The sequence below is a fragment of the Mustela erminea genome, chromosome 11 (genome assembly GCF_009829155.1).
Source record: "Mustela erminea isolate mMusErm1 chromosome 11, mMusErm1.Pri, whole genome shotgun sequence".
Lineage (NCBI taxonomy): Eukaryota > Metazoa > Chordata > Mammalia > Carnivora > Mustelidae > Mustela > Mustela erminea.
In genome coordinates this window covers 60,785,158-60,809,079 of record NC_045624.1, presented here as the reverse complement: position 1 = coordinate 60,809,079, position 23,922 = coordinate 60,785,158, and the positions used below count along the sequence as shown (strand labels likewise).

Below are 23,922 nucleotides of genomic sequence, written 5' to 3'. Positions count from 1 at the left end.
AATAAAAACACTGAGAAAAAAATAATTTTTTCTTTCAAATCACCTAATTCTTTCATCTACCTATACCACAATAGGCATTAAGTATTTAATCATAAGCCAGAATAAGATATTTGTATTTTCCTCCACAGGGTTATATAGTTAGTGAGGCAAAGAAGCAACTAGAAAATTACAATGGAGTAAGTGATGTCATTATAGTAAATAAAAAAGGATATGGTGAGTGAAAGGTTTAAAGATGATACTAGATATTCGAGTGTCACCTAGGAAGCCTTGTTGGTTACTATGAAATGTATTCTGAGGCTTTTGGTAAAGCATTGAATTCTGGAGACTAAAATGATTAGGTGTGTGCTTGGAAAGATTTCTGCTGTCAACATGTGGAAATGCAAAGGAATTCACTGAATCACAACCACAAGCTGACAGTGTGGGCCCCGCAGTCCTCTAGGCACAGATAACAGTGGCTTGTAACTATGATAGTAAGTAGCATAGGGAGAAGAAAGGGGAGATTTGATAAATATTTTTGATGTGACTTGTGTATGTCTTAAACACTTCATTTGAAAGAGAAGATGCAGATATTATTATCAGGGTTTCTTGGGGTTGGGGATGACCAAGTGTGTTACTGCATAGACTCAGTTTCTCTGAAAGTATCGGGAACTCTCATTGGTTTTGCCTTTTTATTATTTATTTATTTATTTATTTATTTTTACATTTCAGTGTTAATGGACATTTACATACCAAAACTGAAGGATTAGGAACTTTGTGTAGGAGCAATCGAAGCATTGAAAGGTAAGCATTTTAACTTAAGATTTTTGTATACAATATTTCATTTTCACATTTTTATTTAATACTAAGCTCAAAATCTTGGTGGACCATATATAAATTTTAGGGGAAAAATGATGAATCATTGGAAATATCACCTTTGAGGAGAAGCAAATTAATATTGTTTTTATTTATAAGAAACTTTTTAATGTGGTCTTAGTATTTCAGGAATATAACTTTAAACGTAGGTTTAAGTTTACTAGTTTTATGTTCCATAAGATTTTTCCATAGAGGGTTCCCACAATACTTTACAATTTTGAAGATTTAAATAGGGTGTTTTCATTTTTCTTTTACTTCAATATTGCCTTTTCTACATATTTTCAGAATTTATGAATCTCTTAGGATTCATGATTAGTTTTCTATGTAGTTTCTTATATCACTACTTTAAAACTCAGAACAATTACTGTTTTATAACATATTTCCCAAGTCTACATATTGAATTGTTTCTTATTTTCTCTTCAATCATACATAATTCATTTGTGTCTCTGCTGAAAAACATACTTACCCATTACTTTATTTGTTAATTCAACAAACTGCTTGAACATCTACTATTTTTCAGGTACTAAAATAGTCACCATGTATGTAATGCTGAGTAAAATAATGCTCCTGCTTCCAGACAGCTTACACTCTATCACATTACAGAAATCTTTCACTGTTTTCACAAGCATTTAATGAGTGCCTTATATGTACCACGTTGTTGTAGGTACTTTGCACCCATCACCAAAGAGGACATTTAAAGATATTTGCCTTGATGGAGATTGCACTCTAGCAGGAAGAGATAGTAAATAATAGTAAACATAATAGATATATAAATTATAATAAATTAGATGATGAGAAGTGCTATGGAATCAAGAAAAGATAAAACAGTTTGAGGATTTGAACTTACCTGGGAAGTGGGCAGAAAAAGAAGACAGGATACAGTATTAAATAGGATGATTGGAGTCAGCCTAACTGGAATAATATTTGGACAAATACTTGAAAGACATTAGAAAGTTGGAAAGTGAATATATGAAGGAAGAGCATTCCAGGCAGAGGAATAGCTAGTGCAAAGTCCTTACTACAGAAATATGTGCATGTTACAGTTACACCAAGGAAATCCATTTGCCTAGAGGAGAGTATGCAAGAGAATAGTAGAAAAAGATCCTGCCAGCAAAGTAAAAAAAGGTTATCATCCAATCTATATCTATTGTCTCACTAGAATCTTTCAAGATGTCTTAATATCTGTGATCTCCGTGTTTCGTGCTGTGGTGAGCAAAGGTTCCATGCCTGTGTGTGTCTTCAGTTTTTCTTCTTTACCCTCAATACAGTATGCATAACTGTCCTCTTTGAAAGTATCATGCTTGAATGAATTTCCACACATTTCTCTGGTATGTCATGGAACACAAGGACATAGAGTCACCATTCTAATAGTGCATACCTTCTGGGGTAAATCAGAGAAAATTACTGGGAAGGAAATTAAATCAACCTGATCCATTTTTAGTGGCACTCTAAAGACAAAAATAGGTGTTGGGCCTTAGTCTGAGCCTGCTATTTTTGTTGATTTTTTTTTTTTTAAAGTTCCTTGGGTCTGGAGAAAAGCATGCCGTAAAGACTGGTGGCTTTCAATTAGTTACAGGACAAGACAGATCTTTGCTTTTTGAAGCCAGTAGCTTTAGAGCCTTGCTTTTAGTCTGGGCCAACAACAACACCAAAAAATTTAAAAGATATGATCTGAAAACCTAAATTATTTTTTTTTGGTTGAACTTGAAAGAAATTTTTCAACTGATTATTTGAAAGAATAAAGTAATCATTGGAGGAATTATTTCCTATCTAATAGAGCATCAGTTTCCTTATAGTTACCAAAAGACCTACTAGAACTATGTTCATGAGCCAAACCTCTCAGTACATAACTCATTCCCTCTTATATTTAGCAAAGTAGGAAACACATTGGAGGAAATCAAACTGACCTCAACCTAAGCTCCAAGTCTGGTTCTGACTGCCATCAGTTTATGTCTAAGTGTTGACCCATGTTTGTTTTTAACCCTGACTTCTTCCACAGATCTACAATTCCCTAACTCCTCCTTCCTTCTCGGCATACTGCGGTTCCTTCCCAAGTCCCTGATATTTCCACTGAGGGTCACTGTATTTATTCAGTGCCAATAACTGAGGAATAAATTCTTACATGTCGGGTAGGATCTTCACTATTGTTTTGCAAATTAGCCAACTGAAACAAAATAGTGATAATGTGTTATTATGGTTAAGGTTAATATGCTGCTGATTACCTTTAGAGTATACAATTGTAGACACATTATTTAAAAGCCCTATTTCTTGAGCTAACTGATAAATGAGCAAAATATTTATGCACGCGGTGTGTTAATATGAGCATGGAGTTTTGAGTCAGGTTGAACTAGTTCAGTTTCTTTCTCACTCTTCTGTCTGCTCCCTCCCAAAGTCAGATTCATCCCGAGTTCTGGTCCTTGTTTTGTTTTACACTGTCTGTCAGTTATAATCCATAAGATATCCAGCAAGTTGCTTTACCTCTTTGAGCATCAGTCAACTTAGTTTCATAGTTTCATAGTGTTCATCTGTTCATTGCTTATAGGAGAGATTGCTGTTTAAAAGATTTCTTCTCTGGGACGCCTGGGTGGCTCAGTTGGTTAAGTAGCTGTCTTCGGCTCAGGTCATGATCCCAGATCGGGCTCCTTGCTCGGCAGGAAGCCTGCTTCTCCCTCTGCCTCTGCCTGCCATCCTGTCTGCCTGTGCTCACTCGCTCTCCCTCTCTCTCTCTGACAAATAAATAAAATCTTTAAAAAAAAATGATTTCTTCTCCATCTGGGATCCTGGGTGATAATTTTCCTATATCCTCATGTGCCATTTATAAAAGATAAATTTAACTCCTTTTCCCTAGAGACAAGGTTTACTAGACTTAACCAAAATGATACTTTTGCCCTAAGAATTCTTTTTATTAGGTATAGTCAAGGCATGACTTGTAAGCTGTCCTGTAGTTCCTTAGAATTTATATTACACAGCCATTCACAGATCTGTTCTTTGCAAATGCAACACTGTAATGGACAGATACCTGTCTGCCAAGTGAAGAATGCATTCTTCAATTCCTCCCCAAATAATAACTTGAGATATTTTATAAATCCCATTTTATAGCTACTGAAAAACTGGCTGGACATTTCCCCATTCAAAATTGCCGGTGACTCTCTAACTAGATGTTTTGAATATAGGATGTCATTGTTGATCTAACAATTAATAAGCAAAGAATTTAAAATCAATGGATATAAAACGTTAAAAGTGAACATATCTGGCATTGAGTACTACAAGGCATTGGCAGACAAGTGTTCATATATATATCTATGTAGATATATATATGACTCAGCAGTAGAGTAACTGTCAATTTGGGTTTCCCATTGCGTGGGAAAATTAAGTATACTAGGAAGTTGCTAGAAGAAAATTTCATGACAAACTTTGAGTATTACCTTTCTTTTTCCCAAGGGAAGCCCCTTACTGTGGTAAAATGGATATTATGGTTGCCTCCCGATGCAATCCATTCTACCTTTTTATTTTTTCCAACAGCACACACATTTCCCTTCAAGTATTCTTCTTCATCAAGCATCCTCTACAATTCTGGAGGTGGGCTTGATGCCTGAAAGCAATCAACATAGCCACATTCCCCAGGAGAGTCATTGGCATACGACCTGATCCAATTAGGGGGATCCTAGGAACTCTTGATTGTTTTTGTGAGGCAGAAAAACTACCTTTCTATCAGCAAAAGAAGGAAAAACTATAAAGTTCCAGTCACTCTTGGAAGAGCACTGAAAGCAACATAGGGAGCCAATCATATGAATAAACAAAATGGGGGAAGGCAGAAAAGATATTAAACAGAAACTGAGTTCCTTATGCTTTTTCGAGCCTCTGGACCAACCTACCTTGACGTATACTAGAGTTCTGGAATTCTAGCTGGAAACGCTTTAAATTACCTTGATGTATATGGGCACATTTATGGGGCAAAAGATAAAATCTTATGTGTATATATGCTTATGTATGTGTGTAAAGGATGTTAGGGAAGGGGACAGCTGTGAAGTTTATCTATGAAACAGGGTCTTCTATGTCTATATTCCCACGATTTAGTAGGAATCAATTGGAAAAATTAAAGTGAATCATCAGCAACTTAAATATTTCCTGGATTGGGAAATCACATAGCATGTTTCTCCTTGGAACTTCTTGTGGAAACTTGAAACTTCTTCAAGTTTCCACATGAAGAATAAGAATGAACCATCAGAATATCATATAGAATTTTCCAAATAACTAAAATGGTACTATACACTCAATCATCATATAATTTTGATGAACATATATGACATCAGCAATTACAGTCTTTATTGAAATTCTTCTTATAAAAATAAGCAGTGAGAAAGGCCCACACTTTGAAACTGACCCGTGGCTCCAGATACAGCTGACATGCCTTCATTCATATGGTTTTAGTGTTTTATAACAACAGTGGCAACATCTGGTTTAAGACTTGACCTGGCTCTAATACACTTTCTTTGGAAAGATATAGGAATAATAAGAACTAGACAGTAATTTTAGCATAATAATCACCAATTTTTGAAAGCCTCTGGTGACTTCTCAGAAGGTCAATTTCCTCTAACATTTGTTATTATAGCAATATGTACCACTGTTTCTGGGCATATGTTCTATATAATTGTGGGAATAATTGGTTAATGCCTATTTTATTAGCTAATTTCTTATCCCCAAAAGGTACAGACCATTGTCTAAGAATACTCACTATTGACTTCCCAAATCCTAGCACGTGTATGTCATTTAGTAGGGGACATATATACAATGGGGAGAGGGAAAACTCAGAGTAGAAGATAGTCAAATGACCATTAATGCAAAAGTCAAGGGATATCTCCATACTTGAAATTTTGAGTTAATTACATTTAATAATCATTGCAACAACTAGGAATGTAAGGGAATATATTTTTTTTATTCATTTATTTTTAAAGATATTTCTGTTTATGGGAGAGAGACAGAGAGTGAGCCTGCCAGGGGAGGGGCAAAGAGGGAGAGAAAGAATCCCAAGCCAATTCTGAGCTGAGCATGGAGCCAATGCAGGGCTCAATCTCACGACCCTGAGATCATGACCTGAGTGAAAATCAAGAGTTGAGTTGGATGCTTAGCCAACTGAGTCACCCAAACACCTCTAAAGGAATATATTTTAATTAACAACCTAGGTACAATTTAGGGTCAGTACACACATTCTGTTGATCTGTTAAAAAATTTTAAAACATAATTTGTGTGGGTTCTCTTTTTCTGTTTCTTATATAAATCACTTCAAATATTAGCTCCAGATGGTATTGTCTCAAAGGCTTCATATTTATATGCAGTTCAATCTACTCTTCCAAATCAAATGTGAAAGTAGCATTTCATGCAAAAACCCAAAAACCCCTGAAACTGATCAAAGGTGTGACAGTCCTAAACTTGAGAGACTACTAGGCCCTTCCTTGGTTCTTTCTGGATGCAGAAGGCCCTGAATTCTCTTGAATATTTCGTCCATTCTACGGAAGTGTTCAGGCATTCTCCCTCTTCCATTTCACCACTTTCCCTCTTTCTTCCTAGCTCCCTCCTAGCAAGAGTCAAAACTAAATAATGGGTTATTTGAAAGGTTTTCTCATGCTAATCCTTTGTTTACTGACTCCAAAGAGAGAGAGGGGGCAGAAAGGAAAGAAAAATGTGTAGTGAGTTTTGGAATCTGATCAGCAGTAATTGAAAAAGTTTCTCTCTCTCTCTCTCTCTCTCTCTTTTTTTTTTTTTTTTAAATTAAAACTCACCATTACTTCTTTGTGTGTTTTAAGAATACTCCCATGATGATGACTCTCTGTATGTATGAGCAGTGCTCAAAAGGAACTAATCACTGTTCCGTGTATCTAACAACACTGCAGTCTGCTTTGTGATGTGAGGCAGTAGTTACAGTTTTCTATAATCTTCTGTGCAGTTCTGCTTCTTAGGCATTTAGAAAGTCCACAGTTTGCTAAAAGAAAGAAAGAAGGAAAGGAAAGAAAGGTGTTGCCAATTCCTTACACCTTCATGCCAGATTCCCTGGCTACTACTGTCTCTCAATGCAGATACAGCTACCCTGCATTATTGGAAGATGAATTTTAAAATATCCTCTTGGGACGGCACCTGGGTGGCTCAGTCAGTTAAGTGTCTGCCTTCAGCTCAGATCATGATCTAGCCTGGCATCAGGCTCCCTGCTCCATGGGGAGCCTCCGTCTCCCTCTCCCTCTACCTGCTGTTCCCCTTGCTTGTTCTGTTTCTCTCTTCAAATACATAAATAAAATCTTTAAAAAAAAGTTAAATAAAAAACCCAAAATATCTTCTTGGTCTACATTTGACCTTAGCCAATAACTGTCATTACTATTATGTGAATAATAAAATAAAATAAAATAAAATCTAAATAAAATAAATAAAATAAAAAAATTAAATAAATAAAATTAAAAAATAAAATAAAAATAAAAATAAAAATAAAATATCTAAATAATAAAATAAAATAAAATATCAGCTCAGATTTTTTTTTTTTTAAAGATTTTATTTATTTATTTGACAGAGAGAAATCACAAGTAGATGGAGAGGCAGGCAGAGAGAGAGAGAGGGAAGCAGGCTCTCCGCTGAGCAGAGAGCCTGATGCGGGACTCGATCCCAGGACTCTGAGATCATGACCTGAGCCGAAGGCAGCGGCTTAACCCACTGAGCCACCCAGGCGCCCCTCAGCTCAGATTTTTAATTTTTGTTGAAATGTTGCTTTTACATTTGATTCAAGTGATTAACCAATTTAGATTTATTGGTATATTTCATAGGTTATATCCTTACTCTGTTACATATTTTAATTTTGAATTTTATGTTTCCTTGCTGCGTCTTCTTTTCCTCAGTTTTAATTTAAATTGGAAGAAACAGAGACTTATTTTCTTCAAGTAATGGAGAAAATTTATTAACACTAGATAAGGCTAGCCATGTATCAAAGCATGAGAACTGTAAGAGAGAGGGATCCGGAGGATGGTCATCTGCATTAAAAGCAATTCTTAGAGTTCAGAATTTTATGACTCTTCACTTTAGGGTTCTGACACCTACAGAATTAAATTTTTAAAAATTAAATAAATATAGAATTAAATAAAAATTAATTAAATAAAAAATTAAAAAAAAATTTCCCCTTAACCTGTTATGCCTCCATAATAATCTTATGTGTCAGTTTTCTCATTTTTGCTTCTCTTCACATTTTATGTGGGGCTAATGCTTTCTTTACTCCTGAAATGGGCATTCTGATTAACTCAGCTAATTACTGTCCTCAAAATTTTTGCTCTTTTCATAATCATGGATAACTGGCCTGCCTGTGGATTGACTTCTTTTCTGCCAAGTCCTCATTCTTCATTCAAAGTGCATAGGAAGGTTAAGGTCACATGACTCTCTTATGTTGTTCTCTCAAAGAAGATTGTAAAAAGGGCTGTTTTTCCTGTTTTTCTTGGACTTAACTTCGGTATGATTGACATCTATAACAGTCTTTGACTTTTAGCATTTAAACCTTTATATTCATGTACACAATTGTCATATGAAATAATCTAATTAACAAATGAAAACCCACAGAGGTTTATACTCTGAATTGTTTAAGTTATAGGTACAATGCTGTAACTCAGACTTTTGTTAGCTTTAAAGAGATGGAAGTTTATATTCTTGTGTAAAACCTAATTGGCTACTCTGTCTCTGTGTCCTCCTACTTCATTTTCTCTCTTCTCTTACTGTGACATATGTCCCTTCATCATAGTCGATGTTAAGTGAAAATTCTGTGCTAGGAATATGATATTGAGTTAAGTCCAGGGATGATGGTATTGGCAGGGGCATGATTAAAAAAAGAAGCAGAAGTCAAATCCATAGTAATTGCCCATTATTGGTAGAGTCAATATGACTGTTATACTTCTGTTAAGTAGTAGTACTGTACCAAGGGCTAATGACTGATTAAAGTTTTCTGAAAGATATGGGTTTCTGAAGCTTTATATAGAAATTTGTATAGCTACATATTTCTAGTTCTAGTAGGGTTTATATTTGAGAAAACATGCTCTATGTTATATTTCCTTAATTATCAGTATCATGGATGATTGCAAATATATTGATTCTCTCTTATGTAAGAGACAGAGACTAGCCCTCTTTTACTTCCTCTCATCTCTCTTGCCATGCTCCAGTTTTTGTTGATACTATTGTATTCTGGATTCATATCATTATAATTTTTTAAAAGATTTCATTTATTTATTATTAATTTATTATTATAATTTTTTTAAGTATGTATCTTCTAAGATTTATTAAAAAGAGGATTCTGGAAACAAGGCAGCCTTTTCTAAATGTATCTCCCATACATTTGTATTTGATTGTTCATCATTCTTAAACTAGAATGACATATATGATCATGGTAGAAACTGACATATATGATCAGCCTGACATATATGATCATGGTAGAAACTGGGGAGTGGGGATGGAGGTTGCTGAGCTTTTTGCCTTTTATAGGAAAGTCTAAAGATACAGTGGTCTCCAATGTTAGGGTCTAAATATAGTACTAGAGGAGGTAGGTCCTCACATACTTGAGGACCACCAAATCCAAACAGCCCTCCATCTCTCTCACACACATGATTCATACTTTGGATGTATATTGGCCCTGCATGAAAATGAATAGGCTTCCAGTAACTCAAGAGACTGAGTAGAAACTAGCTGTATTTGTGTGCAGAAACTCCCTATTCTGAGACTAGAAGAGTGGAAGGAACATTCAGACCTGGTATGTTTTCTCCGTCTAGGGTGGGCTAGGGATCAATAAAGATAGGCAGCTGCTAAAGGGATAGGAGTCCATCTCTTTCTATCATTTGAGAGATAATTGCATGAAAGATATTTCCAGTTAGTAGAACAGGACTCCAGAAGCTAACAGTGACATTAAAAACAGCAGCATTTAACAATATAACTAAGGAGCTCAGTAGCCTGAGAGGAGGAGAGCCAACACAGAGAGCCTTTTGGAGGAGACAGAGGAAAACTTGGACAGACAATACGTAATCTTAAGCACTAAAGAAAATAGAAAACCATCATGCTGGGTCTAAATACTGTAATTGTTGAATTAAAAAAAAATAGTAAACAAGTGCAATAAAAATGGACACCGAAGAGAGTGAAATGAAATTTGTGGTGTGGAGAGGTACAAATAGAAGAAATATCTCAAAACCTATAAAGCATTTAGACATTGGCCTTGATAGAAATAATTAATAAGAAGTATTATTCTAAAAGAGAAATCCAAAATAACTAGTTCCTCTGTTTCTCTACCAATAAAATGAGGATCGTAATAGTATCTCATAGGATTATTATAAAGAATTAAAAAAGCCTGTATTTGTAAAGTACTTAGAACAGTTCTTAGCATGAAGTAAATGCTATATATGTGTTTGCCAAGTAAATAAATAAAACAGAAATAGTGAGTAAGTCCAAACACTGGTTATTTGAAAGGACCAATAAAATAGAAAAACACTTCTTGAGGATGACTTTAAAAAAGGAGAGAGAGGGAAAACAAAAATTTTGGAATGTGAAAGCAAACACCTCTAATACAGAGGAGTTTGAAATAATTATGCTTGAACATTGTGTGCAAACCTGTAGTGATTTGAAAATCATGATAAATGTATGATTTTCCATTTAAATGTAAAATGTCAATATTGACATAACAAGAAGTTAAAAGTCTGAATGGACGTATTAGCACAGTACAAATTGGTGTAGGGCAACAGGATCAAATAATTTCAAAATAACTGCAATTATTTAAGAGCAAAACTGGAAAACCTTCCAATTTATTTTATAAAGGCCATATAACTTCATAATCAAGGCCTGATTAATAAATATTGATATATATTGATAAAAATTGATTAAAAAATAAAGACAATTTCACCTTTTCAGTTTTGGTTTTTAGAACATTTATATTGAATGCCCCCAAATCAAAATTTTATTTCAAAATGTAATCCACATCAGAATAGTGACTAAGATGTGTTATATATAGTCCTTTATTCTCTTTGAGTCTTGAAATATATTGTCTTCTGCAGTTGCAGAACATCTCAATTCGTAACTTAAAATTGGTCAGATACACTTGATTTTTATCAAGATATCGTAAAATTGACTTTGTTAATATTTGCATGCCCGAGTTGTCAAAACACACCTTAAAATACTCCAATAACCAAATCAAAGATCAGATTTTAGAATTAGTTTATACTAGTTTGAAATGAATCAAATTTAAAAAGAAAAGCCCATTCTGTTTAATGTTGAATAGTACCCCATTATACAGATGGTTTACCATTTGTAAATCCATCACCCTTTGAAGGACATTGGTGTCCAATCCAGCTTTTGATGATTGTGTTTATGAATGTGAGTGCTATAAACATATTCACTAGTCATTTTTGTGAATATAATTTTTTGTTGTTCTAGACTAAATTATCTCAGAGGAGAGTATTTAAAATAATGAGCCAATAGGTTTTCTTCCATGATTGACAGGGAATATACAAAACCAAGATACTCGAGTTACATAAATATTAAGTAACTTGCCCAAGGATCCCCAGCTAGTGAGAGATGAAACAATTTGCACCCTTACTTCTTGACTCACATGAATAATGAATACTAATAGTAACTGTGAAAATGGTATCATTAAATAGAAAAGGTTTATTGAAACTGTTATAACTACTTTATGTTTTATTTCTTAGAATAAGTTAAAAGATCCTTACAGATCATATAATTTTGCCTGTAGATATTACAATGTGAAAACAGGAAGAGCCCTAAAAGAGGTGAAGCCATTTTTGAGCTTGGATATAAAATGAAATGTTTGCTTTTGATAAAGATGAGTAAGTGAGAAGAAAAAGAACAAAGACAGACTTTGTAGATTTTTGGCTTGAATAAAACTAGGTAGGATACTCATAATCTACTCTCAGCAAAAGTGATAGAGGAAGAAAATACACAAGAAAAGGTTTCCCAAAAAGTCAAGGGCTAGGCTAAAGAGAAGCAGAAGTGGCAGTATTATCACTGTGAAAGATGAATGTAGTGGCACTTCTAATTTATTTAGTATTCAGGATTTCAACCTTAATTAGGATTCCTTTGTCACATCATTCATCAAATATACTTGAAGAAATGGAAATTAACCTCAAAGTTTCTGTCGCCTCAGGCATGCTTTTAATACTTTTACTCATTTCAGTGTATTGTGAAGTACAGTGAGTTGACTTGGAAATGTTTTCGTTGAAACAAGTAACATCCAAATGAAGAAATCGCACATTATAAGCAATTCTGGCAAGGATATAAAAAAGCAGCCATTTAAATGGTTACTAACTTGCATTTCTTTCATCCAGTGCTAAGAACAGCAAGTTTTGTTCCAAAAATTCTGCTCTCACCACCCTTATGATTTGATTTGCAAAAGTTCTTTGAAAAAATTACTTTAAAAAGGGTTCTTGCTTATGATATCCCACAACATTTGTTTTGTTAACAATGTGACTATATTTTTAAAGGGATTTATACATCTATGACTATAATTTACCAAGATGGATATGGAAAATCTATGATTATTAATTCAATAGGCATATTTAGCATGTGCAGAACTACTTCAGTCACTAAGACAGTCCTTTTTCAACTTTCTCTTCTAGCAAAGTTCCATCCATTTCTCAAAACCTTTCCTGTACGTGACGCCCTTACTTGATTCTTACCTATATGTAATGCCTCCTTTGATAAACACCGACCGGGTAGCACGGATTACTCTCTCCACCCAATACCTTAGCTCCAGCATACACATCTTTCCTGAATCATCCATGTGCATAAATGTATGGTACATATATACCATGCATATTTCCATATAGAATATAAACATTAATAAGATAGAAAAAATGTTACGTTTTGATTCTCTCAAAATAAAAACTCTACAGGCACTTAACATATTAATCACCTTTTGATTTCACAAATAAATACATGAATACTATTAAATTCTAAGTCACAGTTTAATCATTATTAGATACAGGAGCACTGTACTTTTTTTGTTGGGTGATTGTAAAATCAAGTGATTTTGCAAGTCCTTTTAAAGTGATAGAGAATGGGACACTTTGTTGTTGGTCTCAGTGCTTGTTCCTCTTAAGTTTATATCCTATTGTATAATTAATGCATTGACTATATGGCAGTTAAGCACCAGGGTTAGAGACTAGACTGAGCTTCTGTTCAACTATTCCTCAGCTATAATGTGACTCTGGTGACTTTTTGAAACATTTCTGATTCTGGTTTCCTTGTCTAAGAAAATTGAGTGAATAATAATGTGATGTATTTCATTGAGCTATTTGTTTAAATCAAACAGAGTCAATAAATAACGTGCTTAGAAGAATGTTAGACACAAAGTAGATCCTCAATAACTATTAGTTTTTACTATTTATTGGTATTGTTTGACATATTTATAAAGACTTACTGAATTCTTCTGGGCAGATTCCCTATCCCCCCTCCCACACCCATAGCTTAAAATAGGAGACTGGATTCCCAATGCTTGAATTATAAAGGTTTTTCATATCACATAAGACAACATTATGGACTCCCTTTCCCTAGTGACTTTTTGCATTTTATCCCAAATTATGAAAGTAATCACAGAGACAAAGAATTACATTAATTTTTAAAGGAGCTCTCTGAGTCTATATGGTAGTTTCCAAAATAAAATAGAAGTTCCCTGTATATGAATGTGTGGTTGGAAAAAGCTTTGTGATGCTCCGACACCAACTTTAAGTGTTGGCTTGAGAAACACTGAAAGTATTCTCACTCCGTGGAGAATCTTCTCTGTGTCTTATACTTCAGAGCTGTCAGTCAGTATTTTTGATCATTAGCCATCTGTGATTATTTTAATTTTTGTCAGCAGGAGAAGGAACTCTTCTCCACCCAGGAGCTCTGTTATTACAATATAATTTATATGTAAAGAGCTCATTTCATCAGTGAGAGAAACTTTTGCACTGCTTTTTTTTTTTTTCCCCCCTAAGGTTTGAGAGAAACTAGTGGATATCTTGTTTTTCTTTTCTTTACCTGACTCTTTGCCACTGTTTCTCTGTCATACTTTCCACGTCTTGTGGTATATCTTTATACAGAAAATTTCCAAACACCTAGTCAACAGTTTTAAGAAGAGTTAGGCTGATTTCCATATGTCTTAAATACAAAACCTCATATTTATTGTAGCTGATATTTTAAAACTTAAAACTCATAAAGAAAAATATAATTTTTTGCAGTGATATTTAATGTTGAAGAGGAAGCCTCTAGTTGAGATTTTCTTATTAACAGTTTATTAAAAAGGCATGATGACATTTTAGCTATAATTACATAATAAGGGCAAGTTTTGAAGAAGGCAAAAAAAAAATGAAAGTAAAAAAAGTTGGCCTTTTCTATGTATTACTGTGAGTTAGGACTTGGAGTCATAGAATCACATTCATACCTCATCCTACTTCTGCTTCTGATTTCAGTTTGACCTTCAGCAAGTCAAAAACTCCCCTCCATCACTTTACCTATAATGTGGGATAATAATGTTTAACTGAATATGGTTATTGCAAAGATTAATGAGTTATTGCTCATAAAATGTGATCCATGTATTAAAAATCTCTGCATGAAGAGAAGCCTGAATCCCTGGGTCATTATTGCAGAGTGGTTCTGTGAAATGAAGTGAATTATTGATCAACTACACAAAATTTTAGGTCTTGAACTTTATGAAGCAAGTTTCAAATCTCAGGATAGATGTTACTGGAAATGAGTGCTTTTCAAGGTTCCATGCCATCTCTCGCTGAACCAAAAATACCTTGTTGTTTTCTTTCCTGGTGAAAGGGTGCATTATATTCTTAGCAGGATTGACTCCTGGGGAAATTACTGATGATCTGAGGACACCTCTAAATAGATATATATTTTTTCTTTTCCATTTACTTTCTACTCTCCCATTTCATAACCCAGGTTCTATTTCTTTACTTTTCTGTCTCTACTTTCTTTAAAAGCATGAACGTGGAGTGTTTACTCATATAACTGAAGTGGAGGAAGCAAATGATCTCTGTTTGCCCAGAAGAAAACCACAGCAATAGCAAGGACAGCTCAGTACCTCCTCTCTCGGGGCACCTGGGGGCCTGTTTAAAAAATAACTGAAATGTGATATCATGCATTCATTCAGACAATTTTTTACTGAGAAGTTTTGAAACAATGTCAAAAATAAAAGTAAAGATTTCCTTGATGTTCACTTGTCTTTATCTAGGAGAGAGGAGTGGGGAAGATGGCATATGAACACACACACACACACACACACACACACACACACACACACACACAATGCATACAGTGGAGGTATGAGGACAGTTACTTCCTGAAATACTCAGCTTGGTAGGAAGCAGCAGCTACTTCTGAGAAATAGCAGAAAGGTAGCTGAGTGCCCACGTCACCCTGTGTCACTAGGGCTAGTCCCATTGAAAACTAACCTAATCTGTATCCAATTTAACATCTGAACTTAATTTCTTTGGCTCTAATCAACCCAGAGAACCTTCCCCATAGAAGCCTTGACATTAGTCATGATATGTAGAAATGTCAAGAGTAATGACAAATAATTGCCATATATACTTTCATGAAACTTGCCTTTTAGAGATAGTTTCCTAAAGAGCTCCAAAGCATAGAGCATTCTGATACAGATAGAATGTTTCTGTATGCCATCATCTTTTCAAAGAATGATGGAATAGGGTCAGCGTTCCTGTAGAGATAATTTTGTCCCATTAGAAAAACTAAAAGAATTAACAAACTATTGTTTACACCCTGTAGTTGCTGAAAGATTTAGAGTTTTGCTTATTCTATCCTGAGGTTTCATTACCCTGTTGAGGGCTGCTAAAATCATGTGACTCTCATACACTGTCTGGCCATATAGACCAGGAAACAATGTGATTCATCACTGTCCCATAGCAGCCTGGGTTTATGGCTTCAATAGTGATTCTACCCGTAAGTTGTCAGAATCATAGGAACAACTCAGTTAAATCTGCCCTCCTACCGAAGGTGAGACACAATCAGGTCAGATATCAAATAAACTATAATTAAGCTTTGGAAAATTTAAAAAACAAATGAGTTAATGATTTTATTTCTATGCAAATAACAAATCTTTGGGATAGATCAAATGCATTTTTTACTTCCATATTGCCAAACTTTGATTTGATTGGTTCTATATTTATCCCCATGTGGCAGCTGGAGCACTCACTTTAGAGGGAAACTTTCCTAATTCCAGTCTATCAAGGAAAATCTGCAAGTTAAAAACTCACTTTTATCAGCAGGCATTCAGAGAATGGCAGGTGGCAAATAAAGCTCTTAGTAGATTATTCTAATTGCATTTTCTTTTACCTTCATAACTTAAGAACTTGTAAGAAAAGAGAGAGGGCAGCTTTCTATGGTTTTGACAGTTGTGTTTGTATCATTCTCTAATAAATACTGTTCAAAGTTTTCATAGACTCTAAGTATGAACCTAGTTTGAAGTGTCAAGTGTCAAATTGCACAATGGGTGTACAGAAAAAAGAACTAGGAATAATTGGAAGCATTAGATATTAAAATTACTAATTGATTAATGTTACTACAAATTATTTTTATGTCTTTCTATACTTTAATTTATCTTAACAAGTTTTGAAAATTGATCAATGCGGGGTTTGATTCCGAGACCCCAGGATCAGGACCTGAGCTGAAGGCATTTTGCTTAATGACTGAGCCAGCCGGGTGCCCCTGTGTTGTGTTTTTTTTTTTTTTTTTTTTTTTTTTAATTTTTTATTTTTTATAAACATATATTTTTATCCCCAGGGGTACAGGTCTGTGAATCACTAGGCTTATGATGGCTAGTGATGTTGAACACCTTTTCATACGTTAGCCATCTGTATGTTTTCTTTGGAAAAAAATGTCTATTCATTTCCTCTGTCCATTTCTAAATCAGGTTATTATTTTTTTTTTCTGTTAAGTTGTTGGAGTTCCTTATATGTTTTGGATAATAACCCCTTCCCAGATATATAGTTTATAAATATTTTCTTCCTCCCATCAATTTTCCTTTCATTGTTCTGATTGTTATTTTGCTATGCAGAAGCTTACTAGTTTGATGCACTCTCACTTGTTTGTTTTTGTTTTTGTTACCTATGCTTTTGCTGTCATATTCAAGAAATCATTGCAAAGACCTTTTTTCAAGGAATTTTCCCCTGTTTCCTTCTATGAATTTTATGGTTTCTGATTTTAAATTTAGGTCTTCAATACATTTTGAGTGAATTTTACATATGGTGAAAAATAAGTGTTCAATTTCATTCTCTTACATGTGGATAAGAAGTTCTCCCATAGCACCATTTACTAAAAAGAGACTATCCTTTTTCCATTGTGTATTCTTTGTACCATACCCTTGTCAATGGTTAGTTGACCATGTATGTGTGGGTTTGCTTCTGGGCTTTGTTTTCTGTTTAATTGCTCTATGCTCTATGTCTATTTTTATGCCAGTACCATACTGTTTTGTTTCATATAGCTTCATAATATTGTTTGAAAGCAGGAAGTAGGATGCCTGCAACTTTATTCTCCTCTCAAGATTGATTTGGCTATTTGGGGTATTTTGTGGCTCTTTATAAATTAGCACCATCTTTTTCTATTTTGTGAGAATGCCATTTGAAGTTTAATAAAGATTGCATTGAATCTGTAGATTGCTTTGGTACAGAGATAATTTTACATTACCCTTGTAATACATTTTATTTATTTTTATTGCCTAATTGCTCTGGCTAAGATTTATAATATTGTGTTAAGTGGCAGTAGTAAGAGTGGTATCCTTGCCTTTTTCCAAATGTTAGAAATCCTTGTCTATTCCAAATGTTAGAAAACTTTCCAATTTTTTACTGTTGAATGTGACATTAGCTATGAACTTGTCATATATGACCTTTCTTGTGTTGAGGTATTTTCCTTCTATACCTAATTTGTTGGGAAGTTTTATTATGAAAGGTATTATATTTTGTTAAATGATTTTTCTGTAGTTATTGAGAAAAATCACATTATTTTATCCTTAATTTTGTTAGTGTGGCACATAACATTGATTTTCATAAGTTGAACCATCCTTGAAACCCAATGAAAGATCTCACTGGGTCCTGATGTATGATCCTTTTAATTTGCTGTTGAGTTAGGTTTGCTAACATTTTGTTTATATAAGTATATCATTAACATATATTGTTTAATAATGTAATATATATAATAAACACAACTTCATGTAAGTTTCATAGAAAATATATCTGAATTCCCCAAAATTTACAAGACAAGAACAGTGAGAGAATAAAAAAACAAGCACATGAAAAATCATTGATTACGAATTCACCTAAAACATGCATCAATGACAGGTAGAACAGACAGAGAAAAATCAAAACAATATTGTTAGGATCAGCAGGTAATCATTCTTATGTTCCAGAAACAGCAGAAGTCATGAGTAAAACCAAGGATGTTGATGAGCACATATCCTGGGTTGTGAGCAGCCATGAATTTCCATGTGTGGGGAAACGTGACTTAAAGAACTATCCTGGAGAAGAGAGGTCAGAGCCAGCCTTACTTTCTGAGCCACAGCAGAAGTGGTGTGTAACTTCTTTGTGAAGATAGGGCTAAGAAAGATTAGACTAATGTTCTGTTAAAGTTATAGCCCAGAATAGTATAAGGATGGAACCTTTCTGTTACATAGAAGGCTTTACTCTAGAGCATGGAAGTCTCACGTTATGGAAGACTCTATTCCTAGGAGTAGGGAAAAGCTTAAAAGGCACCATGTTTGACTGGAGCAGGAGATTTGCTCACTATTATCTTCCTGACAAAGGAAGATTAAATCCTCTATAGAGTAATATAACATCATTCAATGCATATGTATATATATATTTATACATAAACAGTATCTGGCTTTAAATAAGAAATTATTAGGCAAGCCAGGAGCCAGGCTAAAACAACAAAAAATCAAGAGAAAAAAAGATAATAGAAACGGATCCAAAAACATTTTATATGTTAGAGCATCAGTCACCAATTTCAAATGAACTATTATATTAGTATTCAAGAACATATTGTGATATTATGAGAAAATACAGTAAATGTAATACAAGTCTTGAGAGTCTCATCAAAAAACATGTTAAACTGTTTAAATAGAAGTTTTGAAAAATTACAACAACTGTCAAGTAAAATAACAGGCAATACAGAAAAAAGAATTAGTGATCTGGAAGATACAAGAGTATAAAATAATTATTGAGATACAGAAAAAAAGATGGAAAAGATATGAGAACATAAGAGAAATGTAAGTAACACATAGGTGTGGAATGAAACCAGTAGCACACATATACACAATTGGAGTACCAATTTAAAGGGGAGAGAGAAAGAGGGGAAAGAGAGAGAGAAGTGGAAGAAAGAGAGGCAGAAGTAGTATTTGAAGAGGTATCTTAGAACTTTTTTACTCAGAAAGGATGTTGAGTAAATATTAAAAATCTCCATAAATTTCAAGCATGTACACAAAACAATCAAAGAAAACCCCATATAAGCACATCATAGATAAACTGAGAAAATTGTAGACAGAGAAAACTTTAACAGTAACCAGATTAAAAACAAAACCAGCACATCATCTTCTAATGAACAGTCATAATACTGAGGAAGAATTACAAAAACAAATGATGAAAGTCTGTAGACAATAGAACAATATAATTAAAATGCTTAAAGAAAATAAGAACCGCAAACTACTTTTCAGGACCCAGTGAAAGTATCCTTCAAACATGAAAATAAAATAAAGATGTTTTAGGAAAACAAATGAGAACACTTGTTACCAGAGGACTCACCTAAAAAGTTCTAGAGGAAGGTTTATAGATAGAAAAAACATGTGTCTAGATGAAAGCAAAGTAATGCATCAATCCCCTAAAAATCCATAATTATGTATTTTTAAATGTAAATAAATATTGACTAGTAAAGAAAATAATACTATTGTCAAGTGTTTGTCCATCAGGGGACATGCACAATAATGTTCATGCGTGTAGTATCATCATTTCTATACTATGTAGTATAATAATGTGCACCGAAAATAAAACTGTAGTATCTGTTATAATTTCATATAAAATATAGTTTATGAATAAAAATATTGGGATAATAACAGACTGCAAATAATAGTAGAATGATTTTCTACCTATGCTGTTTAAAAATCACAATCATTCATGAAATTACCAAGTCTAAAATTATATATCTACATTTACTTATGAGACACTTAAGAGAAAATAAGTTATAACTTTAATAGATAACCAAATATAACTCAAAGTCAGTATGTCAGGTAGACAATTTGTAAGTAAAAATCTGAACAATATAATTAAGAAACATTATCTAATAGATGCATACCAAAACATATTCCTAGAGATAAATATACACTTATTTTCATTAATACATGGGCAATTTAAAAAATCAACCACCTGATAAGTTACAAAAGAAGTATCAAAATAATCCAAGTATTTTACATAAAACAAAATTAATATTAATAAGAAATTCAATGCAGGTTCAAAAATAACACTTAAAAGCTAATAAAATGCAATGAAACAATAAAAGTAAATTTCTTTGAAAGCTTGAAAATGAAGTCGCAAGTTATTCATTTGTTCAAAAGTTCATCACAAGGGTCATTACAGATTTTAGAAATACAAAGAAGTACAACATATCAAGTCTTACAGACTTGTACTAATTTCATCTTCACAGGTAAATACATTATCTTAGATGCATTAAAAAAGAGAGAGAAAACCAGATAACGCTTTTCAACTCAAAGATTAAGGGAGTTGGACGTTTACAAGATAAAGAATAACTGACAATTTTAAAGAAGGAAAATAAGATGGAAAAACTTACTTTACCTTATTAACATACATTTTAAGGCAGAGTGACTAAGACATTATGATGTTGACATAGAATGAGAGCAGAAACAAGTTGTTATACAATATATACTAAATATACTAAGAAAATGAATGAGTGAAGAAATATCATCCAAATAAATGCAAAAATAGATCATCCATTCAACAAACCATAGTCACTGGTAAACAAACAAAAAAAGTGGGAAAAGGAAGAGAAGAAAAACTATGGAAACTGGAAATAGAAGGGAATTTTTTCACCTGATAATCAAAATATGTATAAACGAAATAGTGATGAAAATTTATATGCATTAGCTACAATGTCTATAGCAAAGAGTGATGATAGTGATGATTATTCTCACTATTTAAAAGTAAAATCTGTAGGAATTGGAAAGTAAATTATACTGTCATTATGTGCCATGGTGGCCTGGATCTATTTAAGAGAAGTCCCATACAGAGGGCGTCTGGGTGGCTCAGTTGTTTAAGCAACTGCCTTTGGTTCAGGTCATGATTTGGAGTCCTGGGATTGAGTCCCGCATCAGGCTCACAGCTCCATGGGGAGTTTGCTTCTTCCTCTGATCTCCCTTCTCATGCTCTCTCTCACTCTCTCTCTCAAGTAAATAAAATCGTAAAAAAAAAAAAAAAAAAGTCCCATACAGAAATGCACAAGGTAAGGGATCACTGTTATGTCATAAGGTAAGAGATCACAATTAAATTGTTGAAGTAGCAAGAGAAAGTAGCTGTCTCCGTCAAAATCATAGAAAAGAAGAAATGAAATTAATTTTTATTTTAATGTGGAAATTTGAAGAAAGGCACAGCAGGACTGGGTTTCAAATTTCTGAGGAAAGGGTGCTGCTCAGTTCCTACTGTTTTTTTTGTCTTGTTTTGTTTTGCTTTGCTTTTGTTTTTGTGGAAGTCAGAGGAGTAACTCTGTGTGAATTAGACAAAGAATTTTTTTAAGACTATTTTTTATTTGACGGAGAGAGACAGAGAGAAGCACAAGCAGGGGGAGCAGCAGAGGGAGAAAAAGAGGGAGAAACAGGCTCCCCAACTGAGAAGGAACCCCCAATGTGGAGCTCAATCCCAAGACCCTGGGATCATGACCTGAACCAAAGGCAGATTCTTAACAACTAAGCTATCCAGGCACCCCTGGACAAAATCTTTTGAAAAGGCATTTGGAATTGTTGGAAAACAAAATTGGGAAGGATAGCTCCAGCTTGGGTGAAGAAGCTCTGATAGAGAAACAAAAATAAAAATAAAAAACAAAATAAGAATGGCAAAGAAACACAAAGGAGCATATATCTTCTTCCTATACTGGTTTCCAGGCTCTTTCTAGTACTGTCTAGGCAGGGCCAAATAGGAAGTCAGGTGCCAAAAGTCTCAGCATCACAACAGATTGGAGATGGGTAGATTGGAAGCTGGCATGAAATAGTATTATAAATGGAATATTTATTAAATATATAACTGTCTACATTCAAAGCCAAAGAATATTAACACAATTTTTTAAACTATTGTAATCAGAATGATATAAGCATAATGTACAAAAATCAGAAGCACTCTATGGTAAGAGATAGCTACCAAGAACATCTAAAAGACAGAATGAATCAGATTATTTAATAAATGACTATATATTTAATAAATGACTATGAACCTAATCATAGCAGTAATATATGTGATATATAATAATTGTATATAATATATAACAATGATGTTGCATAATAACAATGTATACATTGATAGAGATCTATCTTTGTTTCTATTAAATGTGCTAACATTAGGAAATAAATATAATTAATTATAAAATGTTACTAACAGATATAAAGGAGGTCTAATAAAGAGCAACAGTAGGGATAAGAAGGCTCAAACTTATAAAACTCTTAATTTTTGTAAATTGATCTAAAAATAATCTTACTACAATCAAATTCTCAATAGATTTTTTTTCAAGAACCTTTAAAAAGCAGTTTAAAAAATTTACAGAGTAAAGAAAAAAATTAACAATTTTAAAGAAAGAATACAAGATGGGAAAACTTGCATTACCAGATATCAAAATATGTTTTAAGGCAGAGTGATTAAGACATTATGTTGACTATGTTGACATATGTGCAGACAAATAGCAATTAGAATGAAAAATCTAAAATCAGATCCATGCATGTTTGGAAACTTGATATACATTAGAGTCAATATTACAAATGAGGAGGGAAGAAATTTATTTTAAATACTGTTAGGGTAACTGGTTATTCATATGTAGAAAATAGAAATTGGATCACTATCTTAGAGCATACACAATGACTAATTTTAGGAAGAAATAAAAATTTTTAAACTTTTAGAAGTAGAAGTTAATAATATTTTCAGTAACATCAGATCAAATAAAAACACACTGATACATTTGATTATACTAAGATAACAATTTATTACCATAAATTACTATTTAAAAGGTTGAAAGAAAAATCTAAAGAATTTTAGAAAATATTCACAAAAACACGTAATGGTCAAATGATCTTGAATTTAAAAAAGTGAAATGGGGGAAATCCGAGGGAGAGATGAACCATGAGAGACTGAACTCTGAGAAACTGAAGGTTTTGGAAGAGAAGGTGGGATGGGTGATCCTGGTGGTGGGTATTCAGGAGGGCATGTATTGCATGGAGCACTGAGTGTGGTGCATAAACAATGAATCTTGGAACATTGAAAAAATAAAATAAGGTTTAAAAAAAGTATTTACTACAAAAAAAATCACAAATGAAAAAAGTAATAATCCAATAGATAGATTGAATATACTAACACGAAGTTCAGAGTAGGAAATACAAATGGTCAATAGACATGTGAAAAATTATTGAATAATTCCATGCTCATGAACTATACTTTTCTTTTAAAAAAACTGCAATATTGGGGCACCTGGGTGGAGCAGTTTGTTGAACATCTGACTCTTGTTTTCAGCTCAGATTGTGATTTCCAGCTCATGGATGGAGCCCCGAATTGTACTGGGTGAGGCGTCTGCTTGAGCTTCTCTCTCCCTCTCTCTCTGTCCCTCCTCCCCAAAATAAATACGGAAATCTTTTTAAAAAATACAATATTGTGAGATGGTAAATTGCTACATCAATCTTTGAAAGTATCAAATGAAATTAAAGATACACATATTGCACATCCAGGATTTCCATTTTTAGGTATATAAACTGAATAAAATCTCACACACGTGAACCAGGTAACATGTAGAAAACACCAC

The 23,922-nt window shown here is 33.5% G+C and overlaps 1 long non-coding RNA gene across 1 annotated transcript; it reads left to right on the top strand.

The window, feature by feature from the left end:
* Window positions 1-400: 400 nt before the first annotated feature.
* On the top strand, window positions 401-23,676 carry LOC116569366. The gene is made up of 3 exons (XR_004276999.1): window positions 401-470; window positions 709-780; window positions 23,637-23,676. It is a non-coding gene; the product is annotated as an uncharacterized LOC116569366 (long non-coding RNA).
* Window positions 23,677-23,922: the final 246 nt, after the last annotated feature.